Here is a 13587-nt window from a genome sequence, read left to right as displayed (position 1 = left end):
AGGGGGGGCCTAGACAGATAACTCAGAGGTTAAGAGCACTGGATGCTTTTCCAAAGGATCTGAGTTCTTTTCCCAGCACCCACATGACATTTCACAGGTGATTTCCAGAGGATCTGCTGCCAGCTAGTGTTTGGCCTCGTTGGGCACTAAACATGCATGTGGTGCATTAACATACATGCGGGCTGTCTTAGTTAGGGTTTCATTCCTGCACAAACATCATGACCAAGAAGCAGGTTGGGGAGGAAAGGGTTTATTCAGCTTACATTTCCACATTGCTGTTCATCACCAAAGGAAGTCAGGACTGAAACTCAAGCAGGTCAGGAAGCAGCAGCTGATGTGAGGCTGTGGAGGGATGTTTCTTACTGGCTTGCTCAGCCTGTTTTCTTATAGAACCCAAGACTACCAGCCCAGGGATGGCACCACCCACAAGGGGCCCTCCCCACTTGATCACTAATTGAGAAAATGTCTTACAGCTGGATCTCATGGAGGCATTTCCTCAACTGAAGCTCCTTTTTCTGCGATAACTCCTGCTCGTGTCAAGTTGACACACAAAACTAGCCAGTACATGGGCAAACCACCTAAGCACACACACACACACAAATAAATTGAAAAAAAAAGTAAAGCTAAAGTTGTTTAAACAAGGAATAAAAAAGAAGTTCTTCAAATTTGAAGGGAAATTTATATCAGAAATAAACTCAAATTACAGGAAGGAATGTAGAATACTAAAAATAGTAAGCACGTAAGTAGTTATTAAAGAAACCCTAATTTTTTATTCTTTTTATTTAACAGATAGAAGCATAAATTATAATCTGGTATTGTGGAGTTTATAAAGCATACGATTAAAGAAAATGCAAAGAGTAAGGGGATTATTGCAAAGTTTGATATTAGATGACAGAATTATCAGCTGTGGGTATAAATAAGTATTCTTACAACAAACACTGAAAATAATGTGCAGAGAGGATCCAAAACGTCAAAAGAGAAGACTGATTTTTTTTTTTAAAGTTTAACTCAGAAGACAGAAAAGGAGTAATGGTAGAACAAAAGATGCATGAGATAAACAGAATGCAGGTGGGAAAGCTAGTTCAAGTGCAGATATAGGAGCAATTACGCTAAATGTAAACGGATTAAACACTCTAGTTAAAAAGCAGAGCTCATCAGATTGCATGAAGGAGTAAGAACTGACGCTGTGCCACCCACCAGAGCCATTCTTCAGTGTAATGACAAGTTGAAAACAAAAGGTGGGCAAAGAAATCTCACACCAACCTTAGAAAGCCAAGCTGCTGATGTTGGCATCAGGTTCAATCTTTTTAAATCAGGCAGTAGCTGCTAATGAAGAGCATACTGTGAAGACCCATTTACCGGGAGCTAGAGAGATGGCTCAGCGGTTAAAAGCACTGATTGCTCTTCTGAGGTCCCAAGTTCAAATCCCAGCAACCACAGGGTGGCTCACAACCATCCATAATGAGATCTGAGGCCCTCTTCTGGTGTGTCTGAAGACAGCTACAGTGTTCTCACATATAATAATAAATATATCTTTAAAAAAATGAATAAATGTTCACAATTCAGTGTTAAAAAAGGTCAATTTATCAAAATGTGCAATTATGAATGTGTATTTTCCTCTATAACTTTGATTTACATGACAATAAACCTGATAAATATAAAAATAAAAATCTACCAAATCTGTAATAAACCTGTAGCTCTTTGTTTCTTTTCTGTTGCTGGGATATAATGGTCTAATAAAATCGACTTAAAGGAGAGAAGGCTAGTTTTGGCTCACAGTTTAAGGTATATCACAGTAGGGGAAATCAAGACAAGAGTGGCTTGGGCCAGCTGGTCACACATCTCAAGTCAGGGTGCAGAAAGTGATGAATACCTGTTGCTGCCCAGCTCCCTTTCTCCAGGATCTCAGCCAGGGAATGGTGCCACCCACAGTGGGCAGGTCTTCCCAGCTCAACCAATGTAATCAATCAAGATCGTCCTTCACAAGGATGCCCAGATGTCCATCTTCCACGTGATTCTAGATTTTCTTTCAAGTTGACAATTAATACTGATCATTACAGCCACCTTCTCAGAAATGATAGAACAGATCAAGGAGGAGCTAAACTTCAGAAGATCTGAACTGCGCTACACGGTGTTCATCTAGCTGTCATGTACAGACTATCATACATATGACTACACTAGATTATTGTGCATATGTGTTCATATGTATAGAACTTTGTTTTCTGAGACAGGGTTTCTCTGAGTAGCCCTGGCTGTCCTGGTACTTGCTCTGTAGACCACCTGCCTCAGACTCCAGAGTGCCAGAATTAAAAGCATGTTTCATCGCCATATAGACAGTTCTTACTCCTATTTAAGTAGTCTTAATTTTTTATTGAAATCTTACAAACTATGTTTTCTGTCAGTAATAATTTAAATGAAACTGCCTTATACTACTAATGAATAATCAGAAGCTTAAGTAAATAAATCATTTATTAAAAAGAAAAACTAATATATGCATGCAGAATGTTGAATTTTAGAATTGTTGAAAAATTTTAACATGAACTATTATTTTACATAAAATTATTTTATCTGCCTAACCATTTACCAAAGGTACTTTTAGATAGTCCATATTAGTAGTTTGCATATTGTGCCATTGTTTATACTTCTTTATCTTGAAATTATTTTAAAAGTTTATCACAAAACAAAAAAATTAAATATTCATATTTCAATAACAATAAGAAATCTAGAAAATTCCACAGCCATGTGGAAATTAAACAACATACCTCTAAATGGTGTACCAGTCAAAGAAACAATCAAAGAGATGATTATAAAATCTCTGAGGCTGTACAATAAGGTCAGGACAACATTCCAAATGTGAGAGAAGCCGCTAAAATGGAGGTCAGGACTTTCAGCCTTGGGATGAGAGGAGAGACCCCACCCTGTCCTCCTGTGTGGTAGAAGCCCCACCACACTGTTACAGATGATGGTCTGACTTAGGATCTTCTGATGTTACAATGCTGCTAAGGCACCAGGACCTCAGTGGAAGTCCCACGTTGAGTCAGGAGTCTGGAACTTAGCCTGGCTAGCCCTGTAGGTGGTAGAACACCCCTGGTAGCAGTGAGCCACAGCTCCAGTCAGTCATGTGATCATGAAGGGGATCAACCCATACTGTGCAGCCAGCAATTTTGCATATTGATAATCAATAACTTGTAGGCCATGCTCTAACTCTTTATTATAAAACAGACTGTGTCAGACAATCTTGCACAACTGGAGGCCAATGTGTTCTAAGCATGTGTAAGGTAGGGTGAGCTTATTAGCAGACAAGACAGATGAGATAGATAGATAGATAGATAGATAGATAGATAGATAGATAGATAGATGATAGGCAGATAGAGATAAAGATAGGTAGGCTTACTATGTAACCTAATTTGCCCTTGAATTTATTATGTAGCCCAGAGTGTTTTCAAACTCTCAGACTTCCTGCATCTACCTCCTGTATACTGTGACTACAAGTGAGTACCACCATGGCAGGACCTTTGGTGTGTGTGTGTGTTTATATGTGTCTCTGTGTGTGTATGTATGTATGTATATATGTATATATGTGTCTATGTATGTATGTATGTATGTATGTATGTATGTATTGTTTGTGTGTATATATGTATATGTGTGTATGTATGTATGTGTGTGCGTGTGTCCTTGTTTGTATGTAAAGGTACATGTTTATGTTGAGACCAGAGGCCAAGTGCCTTGCTACACTTTTTTTTTTTTTTTTAAGAAAGACAGGGTTTCCTCACAGAACCTGGTGCTTACCAGTTTGGCTGAACTCCAGGGATCCATCTATCTCTGTCCCCACCCCTGTCACAGAAGTGCTGGGATGTGAACAGATGCAAACTTCAGCACCTGGCTTGTGTGTGTGTGTGCTTGCGCGTGTGCGCTCGCCCGTGTGTGCACTCATGCTGGGAATCTGACCAGGTCCTTCCTCATTCACACTGTGGCAAACACTTTACCTAACATGCTATCTTCCCAGTCCCTTAAGTGGTCTTATTTCAAGATTCTTTCCTGAGACCAAGGTCTTGCTTGAAGCCAAATCTGTCTTCAAATCAGTGATGTTCTTGTCTCGGCCTCACAAGTGCTGGGATCACAGACAACCTTCCATCTCACACAGTGACTTATAACATGTTCAGATTATTATGGGATTACTCATACATAACCCTGCTGGAAGTTCAGATGTTCCTGCACAGGGCACCACACTCCAATGAAGGAATTGGGGCTCCTCAGTCTATCACTGAGGGAGGAAGTATAAAAGATAAAACCAGAGGGCTTGTAGTTAAAAGAAAACTAGAAACCTCACGAGGTGAAGAATTAGTCAAAGGAGACTAGGAACCAACTGATAGAAATATAAATGTTAAAGCTGGAACAGTTTAGCAATAAAATCAACAGGGTGCTATTGGATTAAAATGAAAGTATAAAACAGAGATCCCCAATCCACACTGATCAATTAGTTTGTGATGAGTTAGGAACTGGAGCGAAGGATGGGGAGGGTCTCACAGAACAATCCCAGCTCACTGATTAGTTGGAGAACTATGCCCCACTTGTTGGTGTGGAGTGTGCACAGGGTGGAGGATGATGGTGTTACCATAAGGAACCTGGTAGATCCTTCCCATCAGGTGTCTAGGTCTGCCTTAAGCTATATTGACAAGATAGATTCCTGGTGCAATGTGATGGAAATGGAACTTGGTCTCCTCCTCCTTCCATTCCACAGTCCATGACCGCGATCAGATCGGTGAATGTGGAATATTGAATTTATTGCTGTGTAGCCAAGGCTATCCTCAAATGCCTAAGCCTTGCAAGTGCTGGGGTTAGGAGGTATTTGCTATCTCAATTTATGATAGGACAGGATTAACCAGTGGCATCTGTCCATTGTCATACTGAATAACTCAGAAGGGCTATCAGAAGGGCTTGTTGTTCCATGACACAGATATAAAACAGGCTAGATTGGCAGCTAGCATAGACCGTATTAGCACACTAGCTAAAGAACGTTTCAAAGGACTGGAATTCTGTGGACTATGCTCCCTCACAGCAGTGGAATGAAATGGGGAAGTTTATGGAAAAGGCACACCAAGATCTCCAATGCTTGCAAATTAACCAGCATATTGCTATATAGCTCATGGGTTCAAGAAGAAACCATGCCAAAGACACTGGGAAATACTTGGAATGAGAAGATAGGGAGAATCATGAGATGTGTATAAGGGTAAAATAAAATCGGAACGTTGGAGTCATTAGAAGAACAAGCCATCAGCTATGCGTATTGTCTAATATTGTGAGATCCCTGCCACTGACATCAGCCAGTCATACTCCAGGGCTCTGCTAGGGCCTTTCTGCATGCCGTCTAGTTTAATCTGCAACAGTTTAAGTTAAATGAACACATCCATTGAAAATTTAACTTGCCAGCCGGGCAGTGGTGGTGCATGCCTTTAATCCCAGCACTTGGGAGGCAGAGGCAGGCAGATTTCTAAGTTCGAGGCCAGCCTGGTCTACAGAGTGAATTCCAGGACAGACAGGGCTACACAGAGAAACCCTGTTTCAAAAAAAAAAAAGAAAAGAAAAAAGAAAGAAAAAGAAAAAGAACGAAAGAAGGAAAGAGAGAAAGAAAGAAAGAAAGAAAGAAAGAAAGAAAGAAAGAAAGAAAGAAAGGAAGGAAGGAAGAAAGGAAGTAATGGAAGGAAGGAAGGAAAAAAGAAAGGAGGAAAAAAGAAAATTTGACTTGCCACATGAAAGGAAGTTAAAGTGAGACAGTGTGGAGGGATGGCTCAGTGGTTAAGAGCACTGGCTGCCCTTCCAGAGGTCCTGAGTTCTATTCCCAGCAATCACATGGTGGCTCACAACCATCTNTAATNGGATCTAATGCCCTCTTCTGGCATGTGAATGTATATGCTAAATAAATAAATAAATAAATAAATAAATAAATAAATAAATAAAGTGACAGTGTGGTAGAGATGCAAAATGCAATCTGTATTTTAAATTAAAACAGTCCTGCACAGAGATGACAGAGTTAACCAGTTTTATCCAGTTGGCATACATTCTGAAGAATTACAGAAGGGCTATCTGCTTGTCTTTCCATAGTACGTATATAAAACAGACTAGATTGTTTCAGGGTCAGATAGCTGTGCTGGGAATTTTCAGTGCTAATCTTGCATAAATTCTTTCAGAAAATAGAGAAAGAGGAAATAACTCCAAAGTCGTTCTGCAAGGCCAGCTACTCCTTGTGACAAAATATGACATTTCATTATTATATTTTTATAGGAAAGGAAAATTATAGACACATCTGTCTCATAAATATAAATAGAAAAGTTGTATGTAAAATATTTACAAATCAAACTAAAAAAAGGTTAACATGCCTAAATGTCATTGATGTTAAAATGTGTATGTGTGTGCAAGTGTGTGTGTGTGTGTGTGTGTGTGAGAGAGAGAGAGAGAGAGAGAGAGAGAGAGAGAGAGAGAGAGCTTATCTGCATGTACACTATGTACTTGCAGGTGTGTCCAAGGCCATGGGAGGGCATCAGTTACAAGTGACAGAGCTGCCCCATGTGTGTGCTGGGAACCTGACCCAGGTCCTTGGCAAGCACCACTAACCTCTGAGCATCTGTTCAGCCCCATCAATTTTTCCCTAAGGATTGTTTTTAACAATCTTTCAATGTAACTTACCACATTAACCTAATAGGGGAGAAAAAAACAAAAAACAAAATCAACTCGAGACACAGAAACATCGTGAGACAAAAATTCAGCACTTTTTCATAGCATACAGGAACAGAAAGGAGCATCCCCATCTAGTCTCAAGTATCTAGACAAACCCTTAGAGAACTTTGTATTTTAATGTTCCAATAGCAAATGTGCTCCCCCTCCCCTGTCTCTGGAGTTAAGAAATGCAAAGCTACTGTCAGTGTTTCTGTTGCAGCACTGTGCTGAAGACTATAGTCAGTGCACTAGAGAAGAAAAGGCATATGATTTGAGAGAAAAGCATAAATGCACTATCATTTCACACATGGTGAATGATGATGAAGGCCGGAAATCCTAAGGGATTCAACGACAAACTGTTAGAATTAAAAAAGGCAAACCTTTAGGTGTTGTTTTAAAAGGGTGATAATGTGTTGTTTAAACATGGTGACTTCCAAGTCAATTGTGTTTCTATAAACAAGTAAAATAAATTGGAAGGCCTTTCATCTGCAGTTGAACTGTTAAAATCGAATGCTGAATGCTTACGAATAAGTGGTATACATCCTGGATACTACGAGTAGCAGCTGGGTAGAAGTAAAAGTAAAGATTACATGTGTCTCAACTGGAGGACTTGATACTTTGTGACCAAACCAAAGATCTAATTCTATATGCACAGAAATTCAGAGAAGCCAGGCTGCCAAGCCTCACCAGATAGTAACCCTAAATTTAAAGCTACAGTGAGGAGGTAGCTTTCCTGCAGCTTTGGCTAGGAGAATGGGGTCTTAGTGTTACTTTTGCTGGGATAAAACATGAGGACCAAAAGCAACTTGGGGAGGAAGGAGTTTATTTAATCTTACATGTTCCAGGTCATCAACCCAGGGAAGTCAGGGCAGGAACCTGGAGGCAGGAACTGATACAGAGACTGTGGAGGAACCACGTGAAGGAACTTACTAGCTTATTCTACTATTGGTTTGCTCAGCCTATTTCCTTTTATCATTCAGAATCACCAGGTCGGGGGTAGCACCACCCACAGAGAGCTGATTCTTCTATATCAGCTATCAATTAAGAAAATGTACTACAGGCTTGCCTACAGGCCAACCACAAGGAGGCATTTCCTCAATGGAAAGTCCCTCTTCCCAAATGACTCTAGCTTGTGTCAGGTTGACATAAAACTAGCCAGCACAAACAGAGTAGGATAGACTCCAAATAGACTCACACGTGTAGAGCTGGTTGATATGTATGTGTGGGGTACATATATGAAGTGGGCTGATAATCTGGGAGGGGAATGGCAGGCATGTGTATGGAGGACAATGTTCAGGAGTTGGTTCTCCATTCCTACCTTGTTTTAAGATGAGCGTATTATGGTGTGGCCCTGGCTGGGTTGGACACAGCGATCCTCTGTTTGGATTGAAGGTGTGCACTACCAACACATCTAGTTTCAGCCTTCTTCCTGATGATGCAGGATCTCTGCTTTCTCTGTTGCTGTGTTGCTGCAGGCTGGCTGGCCTGCGAGCTTCAGGCTGATTCTCCTGCCTCTGATTTCCCTCTAGTCATGGGAGTGCTAGGGTTCCATGGGCTCCACGAATCAATAGGCATTTTCACACGCTGAGCCATCTCCCTTGATTGATTTTTGGCAAAATAAAATTAGTGAGGAGAGGATAGCCTTTAAATGCATGTTACCAAACTCATTTTTTTATGGGATCAACAAATATCAAATATTCTAGAAAGTTGTTTACAACTTTCAAAAATGAAATTAACCATATATCCACCCATCACTAAGTAACCCGAATCCTGAGCTACAATAGGAGAAAGCTAATATACACACATCCATCAAAACCCTTGTGCCCAGTGCTTATGGTGTCTGTTTAAAGGAGCCAGGAGTTAGGTACAACCCAAGAGTCTACAAGCAGGAAAAGGAATCACCATATATTCATACAATGGTGTGTTCATACAAATATTATACAGCAACAAGAGGAACATGCCTGCTATTCTCAGTATGGTGGCTGAATTCCACACATATGCAATGAGCAGAAGAAGCAAACCTGGAAGTTTATGGACTGTATGATTTCCCTATATGAAGTTCAAGATTGGCTGTAGCAAAGGCTGCCTCTGGGGTATCAGCTGTATAAAATGCAAGTCTTGAGCCTGCAACTGCTTTGTCGCACAATTCAGTGTTGACTGCATAGTGATGTTCAGGATTTGAGAGTGAGACTTTACAGTTGCAGTTACTAAAGCCCAAATTCCTGATAAGCATGAACAGAAGGAGGATACCTGTTGGTTCGCAGTTTGAGGGGATCCAGTTACTGTGGATGGGAGGGTTGGAAGCAGAGGGCTCAGGTCCTGGTTGTGGCTGCGGGAATGTGAAACTGCTCATTCACATCTCAGTAGATCAGGAAGCGAAAGGAGCATCCTGCCTAGTTGCCACCTCCCTTGTCCTATTTTTATTCAATCCAGGATCCCACAGGGTTTTTGGGTCCCATTCATTAATCCTCTCTGGAAACCCAAAGGTGTGCTCCCTGGATGACCCTAAGTATTTCTTGACCCGATCAAGGTCACAAAGTTTACCATTCCATTGGTACAAATGGTGTGCTCACTAAGCAAGTTGGTGGCAGTAACAGGAGTATGTGTGTGCTCAGACAGCATTACAGATCAATGGAAAGTTCTGGAGAGAAACTTAAGGAAAATCTTAAAAAGGTGGTATGGTTTGAATATGCTTGGCCTAGGAAGTGGCACTATTTGGAGGTGTGGCCCTGTTGGAGTAGGTGTGCCACTGTGGGCATGAGCTTTAAGACCTTCATCCTAGCTTCCTAGAAATCAGTTTTCCACTAGCATCCTTCAGATGAAGATGTAGAACTCTCAGCTCTGCCTGCACCATGCCTGCCTGGACACTGGCATGCTCCCACCTTGATGATAATGGACTGAACCTCTGAACCGATAAGCCAGCCCCAATTAAATGTTGTCCTTTACGAGACTTGCCTTGGTCATGGCGTCTGTTCACAGCAGTAAAACCCTAACTAAGACACAAGGCATTGATGATTTCCCTAGTAATTTCATTCCTAGAAAATTTTCCCTCAGAGCAAATGAGGATATTACCATGCCATTATTTGTAACGGCAGAAATTGGCAACACCCAAACACATCACAATAGGCTGTGCACAGTGCAGCCATTTAAAATCATCTTAGAGCTAAAAAAGTGCTTGTAAAAAAAAAAAAAGAGTTGTAAAAAGGGCTTGAAAAGATGTTCATGGTGTGTTGTGAGACAAAAGGGTGTGTTGAAAATGATCCATACATACTACACTGTTTGTCTGCAACCTTTAGAACATTTTTACAGCAAGTCCCAGGAGGCAGAAGGAAGTGACTCTCCAATTACGGGGTCGGAAGAGGGATCAGATGCTGCCCAGTTATCCAGCCTGCTTCAGTAGCTTTACCGGGAGCATAGCACAGTTCTTTTGAGCTATCACCAGGCCGGGCTGAGGGGCAGAACGAGAACTGTGAGCAGAATAAATCCTTTCTCTATTAAGGTACTTTTGCCAGAGTAATTCAGTACAGCAACAGGAAAAGATACAGGACAGAAATTGGTACCGGGAACTGGGGCCGTTGCTGGATAAGCCTGCTCATGCGTTTCTTAGACCACTGGAACTGTTCTGTGGCTGAAACTTACAGAAGAATCGGAACTTTGGAACCTTGGGCTAGAAAAGCTCTTGAATACTGGACACAGAGATTAATGGGCAATTCTGTTGGGAGCTGGGAAGACAAGAAATGTGGACTGTGGGGGCCAGCTCAAAGGGTTTCTGACAAGACCTCTGTCAGGAACCAGTAAGAGGACATTTGTGTGATGTTTTGTCCACATAATCTGGCTTCATTCTGACCCAGCCCTCCAGCTCCCAGAACCTGAATGAAGTTGAATTTAAAGGTACCAGACTAACTTGTTTAGCAGAACTTCAAGCCAGGAGAGGGGTTCAGCGGCTTCTGCTCTTCACACAGATCTCACTGGGGAGGCTGGGCTTGGACCCCACTGCCACCTTCCTCATCTTTGCCACTTGCTCCCATACTGTGTCCTCCTCCCTGCCACAGTGTCTTCACAGGGGATGTGTGCCCTGCAGAGACTCTGCCGTTCTTCTCTTGGCAAGACTGATGTATCCACCTAGCACATCCCCCATGCCCCAAAGTGTCACTTCCTCAGAGAGCTTGTCCCCGGTCTAAAGATAGTCGGCAGTGCTTGGGCCCCCCCACCCCCATCTCCCACCTGAACCCTGTTGCCTCTCCTTGCTTGTCACACAATAGAAATCCATTGACCATGGCTCCTCCAGAGGGAAGGGGCTGTCTTTTGCATTGCTCAGTGGAATGGATTCTTAAGGGACACTTGGGGTGTTGAGTTGGGGATGTGGTTTGTGCTCCTGGGGACCTAGCAGGAGTCAGGCGAGTTGCCTGTCAGTAGCTTACAGAAGAGCAAGAGGACCTGACCCCTTTGATCTTAGCCTTTGCCGGCAGCTGTGTGAGCAATCCCTTGGTCTTAAGCCAGTCCCTCTTTCCTTCCAAGAGAGATCCCTCAGCTGTTGGGCAAGTGGGCAAGAGTGGAACCGTGCTGGCCAGGAAGACGGCCCATGGGATCCGGGTCACTTCAGCAACTCTTCCAAAAGCAGAGTCATCGGAAAGATTTATGTCTTGCCATTAACAAAGGGAGACATTTTTTTAATGAAAGGCAGAGAAGACAAGGCTTGGCCAGTAGGATTAGATGTGGGGAAACAGAAATGAGAAGGAAGCAACTGCCAATGCTGTTGGGAATGAATTTGGAATTTGGCTCTGAGCTTCCTGGCAGCCCGAGTAAAAAGGGAAGCCTGATCGGTTACAGAGTTCCTCTCATTAGCAAGGAAGACGCCTGCTGGTTCCTCAGGGGAGATGTAATTTGTTCCAGTTTTAGATTTTCCAGGCAATAAATCCTGAGTCAAATTTCTCCCTTGAGGATGTGAGAGATATCATCAATTGATGGGATAAATAATATGCTTGTCTTATAGTAAGTATCAAAAAGACTCTCCAGGGACCTGGGGGCACCCATCATACAGCTCACTGGGTGACAGTTTTGTTTGGGTATCCTTATTTTTAAAATTTACTAGTATTTATTCATTTATTTATTTATTTATTTATTTATTTATTTATTTATTTATTTATCTATTTATAAGACAGGGTCTCTCTCTGTAGCACTGGCTTTCCTGGATGGATATCTAACTATTCATGGATCTCACATGGAGTTTTCCTCCTGAAGATCTCACATGGAGTTTTCCTCCTGAAGAGCTAAGACTATTCATAAGTCACAACTCGATGACTTCGTGGGGACAGTTTTGCAAGGAGAGGCAAGAGAGGAACCTGGCTTCCTTTCACAACACACTGGTAAACTCTGTGTGTGCAGTATTTGTAGAAGAAAGCAGCGGAAATCCTTAGTTGCTTTGTGGGAAAGGGCAGCTAACTGGAAGTGGCAGAGAAGACATTGTCTGATGGAGGGAGGCAGGCCGGCTTGGGTCTCCCCATGCCCCTAACTAGCTGTGTGACTTCTGGCATGTTGAACATCTCTGAGCATGTTGCCTCTTGGTAAAAAAAAAGCGATACTTGCTTTGGAAGACTGGAAGGGAAACAGGTTAGTGGCAAAGCACAGGATGTGTGTGCGTGGATGCCATGCACCTACTGACTTTAGCTCCCATCCTGAGGTCCTCAGGGAATTCCAGGGAGCACCCTCCCACCCACATTTCTGGGGTTCCGGCCCAACTTAGCCAGAGGCAAGCTTGAGACACACACTGACCTTGCCTTGGCCACATGTCTCTAGGGGGGTCCCACGAGCCCTGCCAAATGGTTCAGACCGGAGAAAACTAGTCTCCAAGGCCTGCTCATCCTTCGGGCCATGGCCATACCCTTCTTTTCCTGTGCCTCTTTGTGGTCTGTCTCAGGTTCTTCGTCCCATCCACTCTCTGCAGCAGGCACTAGTCACTGCAGGCCCTGTGCCAACCCCTGGGCACTTGGGTCTTCACTGCTTGCCTTCCTAGCATGTGGTCCTGTGGATTCCTGGCCCACCTCTGATATTGTTTCATGTATGGTCTCTTCCCCTCATAGGGGACAAGTGGCCAATTCCTCAGCCTCTCTTCGTGAGCCTGCCCTCTCCCAGGTGTTAGTTAGAACCTGAGGTAGTCCTACAGACTTCTGACTAGGCTGGAGCCACAATGGGATACACAGATCCAGGTCTTCGTCCATATCCCACACACGACCCGGTGCTTCAGAAAGCTACAGTTGTGGACACACAGCAAGCACCTAGCCGTTTCCATAGCATTACTGCTGCTTCTGGGCTCTTTACATACACCCTCGGGGCTCACCCTAGAGCTGGCAGCTGGACCTTTACAGCTTTGCAAGAAGAGGAAACAGGGTCATAGCTACAGACACTCAAGGTCATACTGCAAGTGACAGACAAGGGAGCCGAAGAAGCGTTTATGTTACCAAGGTCAAGAGAAATAAGAGAAGTTGCCTCCTGTCCCAGCCCCCATCGGGTCTCCTAAGCAAAGCATCCTCAGGAGTACTTGACCTTGGAAAGCCCTCTGGGATCGCCCTGGTGGAAGCTCCTTTCCCTGGGTAATCGGCTCCCCTGAGGTGACACCTTCTTGGGACTATCTGGACCTTCCTGGACTACCTGGCACTGGGCAGGCCTTCCAAGATCTCTTACTCAGGTAGAATCCTTTTTGGCAACTTCCAGCCTAAGGTGAGGCCCTCCTTCGTCCAGGGAACCCACCCTGCAGCAGCATCCCCTTGGGGTCATTACAAAGAAGGGCTTGCTTGGGGTAGGGTTGTTCTGGTTCCCGCTGACCACTCACACTTCCTTTAAACACCCCAGCCTCACTACATCCCTTCAATATCT

Source organism: Mus caroli, chromosome 2 (assembly GCF_900094665.2).
Source record: "Mus caroli chromosome 2, CAROLI_EIJ_v1.1, whole genome shotgun sequence".
In the NCBI taxonomy this organism is placed as follows: Eukaryota; Metazoa; Chordata; class Mammalia; order Rodentia; family Muridae; genus Mus; species Mus caroli.
The sequence above is the reverse complement of the archived record's forward strand: the minus strand, read 5'-3'. Positions refer to the sequence as shown.